The sequence below is a fragment of the Castor canadensis genome, chromosome 2, assembly GCF_047511655.1.
Source record: "Castor canadensis chromosome 2, mCasCan1.hap1v2, whole genome shotgun sequence".
Classification (NCBI taxonomy): domain Eukaryota; kingdom Metazoa; phylum Chordata; class Mammalia; order Rodentia; family Castoridae; genus Castor; species Castor canadensis.
Genome location: NC_133387.1, coordinates 34,068,056 through 34,078,813, shown reverse-complemented (window position 1 = coordinate 34,078,813; position 10,758 = coordinate 34,068,056). Strand labels below are relative to the sequence as shown.

The 10,758-nt window shown below is 33.7% G+C and overlaps 1 pseudogene; it reads right to left on the bottom strand.

Annotated features, from left to right (window-relative positions):
* Nucleotides 1-5,206: 5,206 nt before the first annotated feature.
* On the bottom strand, nucleotides 5,207-5,975 carry LOC109680640 (ATP synthase F(1) complex subunit gamma, mitochondrial-like; annotated as a pseudogene).
* Between the last annotated feature and the right edge of the window lie 4,783 nt (nucleotides 5,976-10,758).

The window sequence follows — 10,758 nt, the reverse complement described above, 5'->3', positions numbered from 1 at the left end:
AGATCAGTCATTGGATGAAGACAGAATTTGCATGATAACCATGAAAGCAGCACCTTTGCTTATTTGCTATCTAAGCACACTCTTTTTTTTAAGAGTGTGCTCAAGGTTTTTTAAACTAGTTTTTTATTTAATTATTTGTTCCCATTTTGAAGATTGTTTGTATAGTGTCTACATAGGTCCTTAATCAATTATGTGTTTGAAAATATTATCTTACAGTCTGTGCCCTTTCTTTTATTCTTGTTTCAAATTTTAAATAGTTTATTTTTAAATTTAAGTCCAACTTCTCCATTCTTTTAATATTTTTATTGTGCTCTTTGTGCTGTATCTAAAAAAATCTTCACTGAAACCATAATCACAAAGATATTCTCCTGTCTTCTATTATAAAATATTTATAGTTTTATGTTAGGCATTTTGGTACTTTTTGTCTGATGTGAGGAATCTACCAAAGTTTATGTTTTTCCTATGACAAAATGTAGCAACACAATTTGTTGAAATGTCTCTATTTTGTCTTAGAAATCTTTGTAAGTCAACTGATGCAATAGACTATAGATTTATAGATAGGTAGATAGTAGATAGATGAAAAATATGTATAATTATATACTTTAAGTTTACTGGGTTTTACTTGATTCTTCTTATTATAACATGTTTTCTGGAACACAAAGTGTGCACATATTTTGTTAAATTTATTTGTGTGTTTTGTCTGGTTTTTTCACTCTGGATTTTCCTTTTCTTTTAATGTGACTGGAGATTTAAAATCCCTCTCCTGGTTACCTTATATTATAATCTCTTTCTTTCTATTATTTTTGATCAGTTGGAATTTTCTTTTTATTCTCTCAAAGGACAAGGTTTTACTTTTATAGATTTTCTCAATGGTATTAACTATATTGTTGTTTTATGATTGATTCTGTTGTAGTCTCCTGCTGGTAGTTCATAGCCATTTGTAGTTTTTGTATGGGGGTGTGGTTGAATCAGTTTAGTGAAAAGCTTGTGTGTCTTTGTGCTATGGATATCTTCAGTGCACAATTAGCTGCTATTATTTCTATCATTACATGGTGTTTATTTTGGAAGCTGAAATTCTATAGGCTTTTTCTAATGTCTGAGTTCCTCCCTCAGATTTTGCCTGTTCCTGTTCATTTTAGAGAAGATCCATCTCCATGCTTTCACCACTTCTTGAGGAAACAAATTCTTGCTGTTACTTCTTGATACTTGCTAGACTGTCCTTGGAACCAGTTGGGAATTCTGTTAAATAAGTACAGTTTCAGATTAATGTATTCTTTGTGTGTCTCAGAGACAACACTATCTCTATGACCCTGTATTCCCTTTCCCTGAGAACAACAAACTATGTTTTTATCTCTGGAGGGTCTTCTATAAAAAATGTCTTTTCCCTATCCTAGCTGTAGTTAATTTAATGAAAGTGGTATAAATTGTTATATCGTACATAGTGATCTAAGGCTTTGTTTTTATGAAGACAGTGGTCTAACTGGGGATTCATGGTTTCCCTGGTGAATAGTTGCTCTCTTTCTCCAGAACTAAATTCTAAGAAGTCTTAGAATCACAGCTCTGATTCAGTATTCTCCACAAGTAGCATAGGTACCTACTGGAAGGTTACGAGTCTGTGCAAACTTTACTGTGTACAGATACCCATGATTCTAGGTTCTCACATAAAACCACATGTGGAATTTAGAGGTCTGCTAGCAATTTTTACCAAAATTATCTGTATGGCACATAGTTTATCATGTTGGTATAAAATGAATTTTTTTTAAGCTCAAACCAGGTAGTAACTTCTCATTAGCATAAATTTAAAGTATCACTTTCAAAATTTAGCAAAGAATGCACAGGTGGCAAAACAGTATTAGTATGACTGAGCTATTTAATTTCAATGATACTTATAAAGTGAATATTAAAATTTTGTGTTAGGCACATTCATCTTCACATTAAGGTCATACTTCCAGTATGCATTCAAATACACAAGCACATGCATGTGCTTATATGTATTTATAAAAGCTGCATTGTAGACCATTGAATTATTGCTGATTTAAGTGAGAAAAAATTGTTAGCATTAGTACCTTAATGCTATTTTATTAAAGAAATCCATGGGTGAAAACTCTTTTCAGAACTTAAAACTTATTCACAGAGATTTGTAGCTTTATTTATTACAGAACTGGGAGACCATGATTTCAATTTTTTCATAGAATTCAAATGCAATTTTAAAGTTTCTACATATTTATAATCTGCTCAAAGCCAACTACCATAAATAGTTTATAAATAATTATGTTGTGTTATCGGATATACTGAAGTATCATTTTTTGCAAGATAATCAAAAGACAAATGGTAAGGGATACTTCATTATCACATACAAATAAACTAATGTTTGATAGCATACAGGATAAAAATTTTCTAAGAAACACTGGGGCTTTCTGTATTAGTGAAACAGAAACCAGAAACAATATTGTTCATAGTCCTAAAAATTTAAAGTACAATAATAGTACTTAAAATATATTTTCCATCCTTTGCCTGCTAGTTCTCTGTCCCATTTGTTTCCACGTTTATGAGTCAGGTACCTAAGTTTGCTTTATCTCAGTGACAGTACCATTCAAGTTCTTTAAGGATTCCCTGGTTTAAGTTCAGTTATCCTCATGTTGATTTATGCAAGTGACTTTGCTACCTAATATTAGTACAATTGAGTTTTCATTGGTGCAATTAATGGATTATTAGCTTACAAATACAAAAATTGGCTGTCATCAGAGAAATTAGTAATATTCAATATATGTTGTCTGGCTACAATAATTCAAATACAAGTTCCACCTTCTCCCTTCCCCCCCATTAACAGGCATATGAATTCAGTTGACTTTGTATAAATAAGTCTTACATACTCATGTATCAATATCCAGATTTGATTGCAAACAAAACTTAGTCCAAAAGGTTTTGGTTTCCAAATCCTACCCTTGGGAATGCAGTCAAATTTGTCTTAAATAATTCTTTGTATACTGTGTTTAAAAACACCCAAAGCCAAGATTTTCTAAGCTCCCAGAGCAGGCTGCCTGAGGGTTTGATTCCTGCTTGCTGATAAATTTCTGTGACAGAAGTAGAAATCACTTTTGTCCTAACACCTTTCAAATTTTGGGACTGCCTTCCTTTAACTATATTCAAATATTGTGGATAACAAAAGACAACTTTAAAACAATAGTTCAAGGGAAGGATGAATGCGCTGTGGGGAAAAGAGTATCTGGAAAGGTTCACAGAGAAGATGGTGTTTAGACATTAAAAACAGTGTAAAACTTTGCCAGCCAGACTAGGATATTTAAGTTGCCAGCCAACTTAAGGTCAGTTATTTCAGTTTTCTACCTTAGAAATCTATTAGATATATTAAGTTGGAGAATATGACATATTGGAGAAACAAAATTATGGATGAAAATTAAGTATTTTAGTATAAAGGTCCATGCAGCAGCAGGAGAATAAGAAGGACTATGTGGGATACTTCAAGATTTTCAAACTTTTTTTTATATAACTAGTCAATATTTAACATTGTATTTACTAGTCTTTTCTGATGTGGTATATTTATTTTATTGGAATGCTGGCAATAAACCAACAGATTTATTTAATACATCAATGAAACAAGACAAAATCTGAGAAGTGATGGCATTGAGAAGTCAATCAGCTGCATAGGTGTGCAAGCAATGCAGTCAGGAAGGATACCCTAGTAGCTGTATGGCTGTGTACCACTCTAGGGGGCTCCTGCAAGGGTCTGCCTCTGCACTTGCCCACCCAAGACACTGGCACAACATGTAATGTTTAAGAGCAAATAAGAAACACTGTTGCAAGCTGGAAAAGAGGATGTAGAAGAAAATATAATGGTTTAGTATATTTAACAGCATTTTTTCTTGGTTTTTGAATAATGAGTACTATAATTTCAATGATAATTTGTACCTCCAGTTATGTGGGTAGCCTTATAGAAATTAGCATCAAATAGACTTCTTATACAATCCAATATGTGATTTTGAATTGTGGACACATTTAAAACAAATAAAAAGCAGCAGCAAAATTAATATTGATGACAAAATGTATTAACACTGTAGCCAAAATATCAGTCAATAATCAAAATGAACAATATTGATAGGATATTTCACTTTATAATATATTTCTTAGCATATACTAATTATACATATGAGAACTTTGAAGATGAGATTTTCATACTTGTACATAATGTACTTTAATCACATTTTCCCCCATACCCTCACTTATCCACTGTTTCTCTGATCTTCTTCCTTTTCCCTAATAGTCTCTCTTCACCTCTTCAGCTTTCATGATCTTTTTTCCTCTAGATTCCACATATAAGGGAATACATATTTTGGAAATGCTGACCAAAAACTCACTATATAGCCCAGGCTAGCCTCAAACCCCTAACCCTCCTGCGTCAGCCCCTTGAATGATGGGATTAGAGGAATATACCACCACAGCTGACAACATTTTACTTTCTTATTCCTAATAAGTCTCTGAACTGTGGTATTAATTTGACATTTTCAGGTCATCTTCATTAGAACCAACTGCATTCAGTGTACTCAAATGCCACATTTCATTCTCCATCATATTTGGCATGTGGATCTGAAAAGCAGGAGAGCACTAGAATGTTGTAAACTAGTATTTATGAGGTTAATTTGATTTTCAGAAAGATCTCTGTCTTAGCAACTCAAAGTAGAAATAGATTGTGAGATTGGACGGAAGCAGACTATTACACTGCTCCAGGCAGTGCTTTGACACTATCTTTGTGGATTGTCAGCTAGGCATATTAAACGAGATCGGGCACATTCAGGGTGGTATGGCTGTAGACAAAGGCTAGGCATATTAGAGAGGAGAGACAGTACATCAGGAAGAGGTCACCGGTAACATGTGAATGTTTACTGGTAATATTAGATGAGGAAAGTGAGAAAGGAGAGAAGCGAGAATGATTGCTGGGGTTGTGTATTCAGTGAGTGGCAAAAGTGATGCCAATCATCAGGATAAATATTGAGGATGTGAGCACCAGTGAACTTGGGGTAATTTCTTTAGTTAATTTGTTTATTTTACATAATTTACAGATATCTTGCTTTCTTTAGAAGTTCAAACAATGGATCATGTTTCTCCTGAAAAATATAGCAATAAAGCTGAAAATAAGGTCAGCTTGCTGAATTTTTCTTCTTTACCTCTTGTCTGAGGAACTTGATTTTCATTAATCCAGAGGAGCAACACCAGGCATAATTTCAATCAGATCTTTTGTGATGACAGGTTGGCCAGGGCAGTTGAATGTCAAAGTCAGTATCAGAAGCAATCATGCTGGCATTGTCCATACCCATCATCCTGGCACTTTGCTCAGTGATGGTGGCCTCCTTTGTAGAGGATTTGGGCCAGGTTGTTTACTCCTGGTGATTTTGCAGCATTGATGCTCATGCTTTCAGCACTTGCAATGGGATTAAGAGAAAAGATGAGCTCTTCATCTGTCTTAAAGGAGGTAACAGACCTGAGTTGATTAAAGATGATAGAACCTTCATCCAGAATTTAAAAATTCAAGAGCAATGACCAACATATCTGCAAAAGTAAAGGGCTTTCTTCCCACATCTTTGAATTTCACCAGAAACTGGTCCGAGTGAGCCCTACAAACTATGCCTCTGATTTATCACCAATTCCAACAAGCATAACTTATTTTCCAGCTGCTGTGAGGGTAGCCACCTCATGTTTCAGTTGTTTAAAATCTGAGGACTAAGTAGTACCACAAAGTCCTTGATTTTAGAACACACCAATAAGGAGGCATTTCTTCTTGGCTTCAGGTACCTTGACATCATCTTTTTCATACAGAGTCAAAAATCCTATTACATATACTCTAGTGGTTTTCAGCTCCCTCTCATTCAGACCATATTTTGCTACTGCTACTATTTTCATTTTCTGTATGTTAATGGTTGGCTTTAATGACTGGTAATATCTTTCAAAATTGCCATATTTTGAACTTGGGTTCTTGTCAAAGGTCAGGCAAACAAGCCTTAGTGCGGCAGTGCAGAAGCATCACAACACACCCTTCTTGTTCTCTTTTGATTATCTTAAAAGTCAGTATACTTCAGTCTGTTGGTATTCAGGTGGCATGAGACACTCCTTGATTTAGAAATGTTTGATGAGGACATATCTTGGGTAACATTCTGATAATTTAAAATTGGGAGCAACTTTATCATTTGGTTCTGTGGTTCCTTCCAAAAGAACTCTAGAGGCTGGATTCAGAGACAGTCCTACAACTAGAATATGGCTATCACTGATATTGGCCAACATTTTAATGTACATATAGGAAAACTGAGACATGAACATGGGTGACTTTTGCAAGTCCTCTGAGTTTAGACACAAGCCTGAACTAAACTTTTCCCGGTTTAGTACTTTTTCCACTTCTGGGAATTCCCTTAAATCTTTATTTTCTCTATTGGATTCACTTTATGCTTTCAAAGGAAGATTATTTGATCCAAATGCCCTCAGTTTCACCTTAAAACCTGTCTGCACTTTCATCTTTACAGTTTTGCTTCAATTCTCTCTGCAAGATGTTCCCTACTTCTTTATGAAGACTGGTATCTCTCTCTCTCTCTGTTCTCCAGCTCTCACCTGTTTTTCCTTGTTTCCCAATCAATGTGTTGTTCCATTTACTTTTTAAGATCAATATTTTGAGATGCTTCACCAGCATGTGCTCTGTAAAAATTTCCCCTTGGTTATTTGTGCTCTTGTATCTTTGTTTAAAAGCTGCATTTCTATTTCAAGTTTATCAGGATAGAAAAGAGAATGTTTAGCTTTGAGTAAATGTATATGAACCTATTCTAAATAGTTCAATTTTCCTACTAAGAAAATACATTTATCCTAGTGAACTTATCAATACCAAATATCCAGTATGCAATAACAACTTAAGATACTATGTGATTAACACTGATGATTACATTTTTAAAAGACAACTATGTGTACAACTTGTGTGAAAATGTGTGTGTTTCTGTGAGAATTTTTTTTGTTTTGTTTGTAAGCAAGGATATATTTTAGAATCACAGGATAAATTGGGAGGAAAAAAGGGGAGAAATATTTGCTGTTTCTCAGGAAATGAGATTAAAGACTCCAGTATATTTTTTTGTGTTACTTCACTCTAAATAATATGACAGAGAAAATCTAGACAAATATGAGTAAGGCTGTCACTAATAGATACACTATGTTAGGTAACTTTATCATTGTTTAGCTTCAAACACCTAGGAAAACAACTTAAAGGAGGAAAGATTTATTTGTCTCATGCTGACAGGGGTTTCAGTCAATGGTTGCCTGGCTCCACTGCTGTGGGCATGAGGCAAGGCTGAACATCATCATGGGGATCAAGTGATAGAACTAAGCTGCTTGTCTCATGATGGCCTGGAAGCAGAGAGAGGCAGGAAGGAACTGGGAACAAGGTATATGTATTTCCAGGATATGAACCCATGACCTTCTCCAACAGAGAAGGTCATTATCTACTTCCAATAACATCATAATATTTTAAATCCATCAAGGAATTACTGCATTGATGGAATCAGAGCCCTCATGATCTGATCTTTTCCAAAAATTCCAATTTAAATACTACTGCAAGTCTTTAACACTAGTCTTTTGGGGTATACCTCTTAGATAAGCTATAATACTTGAGTATATCTGTATAATGCATATTTTTAAGGTAAGTTCATTTAAAATCTGGATAAGGACTGACATGTAAGCTCAGTTTTGAGTGATCACTAATCAATCTTAATTTTGAGTACGAATGGAGGGGAAATGTTGATATAGAAGAGGAAAAATGAAGAGCAGAAAAGAACACTGAGCCTGCCCAACATCATATTCTTGCTTCAGGAAATTAACTCTACTGAAGACCATTAACATCACAAAGAATCATAATCATCAAATATTGATTATTTTTCATACTTGTCCTCAATGTTTCACAGCAGACCGATGTTTTCAAAATTAACTGATAGGTTGAGAAGAGAATTTTAAAAAGTTCTGTCATGAGAAATACGATTTTACAACACAAAAGTCTATCTCCATTTCAAAAGGCTTCTTTCAATTCTAATATCCTGAGTTTGTGCCTTGGTATTTTTGAAAAGATGAAATTTCTTAATGTGTACCCAAGCTATAGAAGAAGGGAATTTGTACAAGACAGATAAGAATTGAATCTGGGCTTCGTCATGTACTTAGTACACATGTGAGTGTAAACACCATACTACCTGTCAAAACCTTCTGTTTCTAATCAATGAAAAAGAAAAAAAGATGAATCATGTTTTATAGAGTTCTTAAAACTTTATCAGTTACCCATGTAAAATGTTAAAGGACATGTTAGTCATAAATGGCTTTTTGGCCAGAGTTTAGGCCTTGAAATCTCAAAACATTTCAGCATATATTATTGCAAATATTACTATAAAGATTATAATTTATGTCTCTGTTGAAGAATGGAAAGGACTGTGAATTCCTTATATGTGTCTCAGAGAGCATACAAGAGGGAGAAAGAAAAGATCTCACAGGCATTCCTGATTCTACCTATGTACTTTATGTATAGATCTGTATATATATAAACAACTCTTGCTATAAAATTTTTGAGAAAACTAGATTGTTCTGATTAAAACAATATAAAGATATCAAACAACTACTACTATGTGTATCTATCATTATTGAAACATACAATAATGTAAACATATTTCAAATGTACCTCTAGATAAGTCATCAGATGTACACATGCATACATACATGCACACATACACACTTACACACACATATTTATAGTGTGAAATATTATCACAATGTGGATAATGAAAAGAATCCATCAACTCTTCAAAATAGGTATTTATAGATTTAAAATGTTGAATTAATTAAGTAGATGTACATAGTAAGAATTATTTTCCTAATATCTTCCTCTCTGGGGAACAAAAACAAGTTTTCCTCTCCCTGATACATAGAACAAAATAAACAGCCCTATAGAATTGTCAGCTCACCTTCATTTTATAAGGTTTGTTAACATCTCAAAATAAACATAATGTTAAACTAAGTGTCTCTGTTGAAGAAAAAATAAAGCTTTATTTTAATGTGCCTTTAACTGAGCAAGTTCATGCAACATTAAACCTTTTGTAAAGTGTCCCAGCAGTGGCTTGGCAATGCAAACCTATTTACTGAGTGGAATTAGATTCAGACATCCTTTTCATTTAAGGGATTAGCAGTCTCACTAATGACTAGTCAATTGTTGAAGTGAGTGCAAATTTAAACCAAGAATGATTGCTTAGGTGCATGGAGCAATTAATGGCTTATGTTCTCAGAGAAAATACCAACCATTATTCTAACACTCCACAAAGCAACATAGAACTGTTTTATCTTTTTCTCATATATATCAGCATTTTAGAAAAAGAGTAACCTTGAAAATCCAACCTATATATTTATTTCACGTTTATTATACTCTGTACTATTGCTTATGCCATGTGGGAAAAGTATGCTTATATGTAATGTAAATGATCATATCTGAATTAGGTATTCAAATATTATACTTAGAAACATTTGCCCTTAAGTTATAACACTAAAAGATCAGTTAGAGTTGAATCAACATGGGTCGTAACACACAGGTACATGAAAGCAATAGTAGGAATCTTTCTGTATAGCTATCCTTAACTCAACTAGCAAAAATGCTTTGTCTTTCTTATTATGGATATGTCCTTTCTTCAACAAAATCAATGATAAGGGCAGAACGGGACCTGCCTGAAACTAAGGAGAGGAGGGGGAGATGTGGGGGAGGAGGGCAGGGTGGAGAAATGACCCAAACAATGTATGCACATGTGAATAAATAAACAAACAAACAAAAAACAGTTATAACACTTAATGAATTAAACCTCTGGGATACTAAATTGTCCAGTTTGTTACTGAATTTAAGTTATTGCTTACAGTATTAGAATCTGATTAAATTTCTTGAGATTTCAGAATATAATTTAATGTGTTCAAACCTATTTTTAATTTATCATTGCTTTTATAATAATTTCTTTATTCCTTTTCTAGAAAATCTTTCAAACACACAAAATAATTTCTTTAATAACAGAATGGCACTCTCTAAAACATACTACATAAGTCTCTCAGATAGGCATACAACTCAAATACATATATAAAGATGGTATGAATAATTATATTTTTCATGCAGAGATTCTTTTTTTGGGGGGGTTCTTTTTTTTATTGTTTCATTTTTCATATGTGCATATAAGGCTTGGGTCATTTCTCCCCTCTGCCCCACCCCCTCCCTTACTACCCACTCTGCCCCCTCCCTCTCCCCCCCACCCCCTCAATACCCGGCAGAAACTATTTTGCCCTTATCCATGCAGAGATTCTTTCATTTAAGAGAATCTCTGAAGAAAAATTACATCCTTAAATTTATAAAGTGTATGATGTGATGAGATATTAAAACCAATTTGATATTCTTACCAAACAAGGCAAAATAACTATCCAATATATACTATATTACAGTATTTTTTTCTGAGTCCTTCACTATATGTGACTATTGATTACTTTATGTGGTAGACTCAGAGGAACCTTTTCTGAACCAATACTCTTAAAACTACTAACTTATCTACTTTAAAAATAAATTTTACACTTAGCAGTCAGTTCCATCCATTTACTTGTGAATGACAAAATTTCATTCTTCTTTGTGGCTGAATAAAATTCCATTGTGTTTAAATACCATACTTTAGGGGAGAACACACATGTGAGGAATAGTGGAAAGAGAAGGAAGCC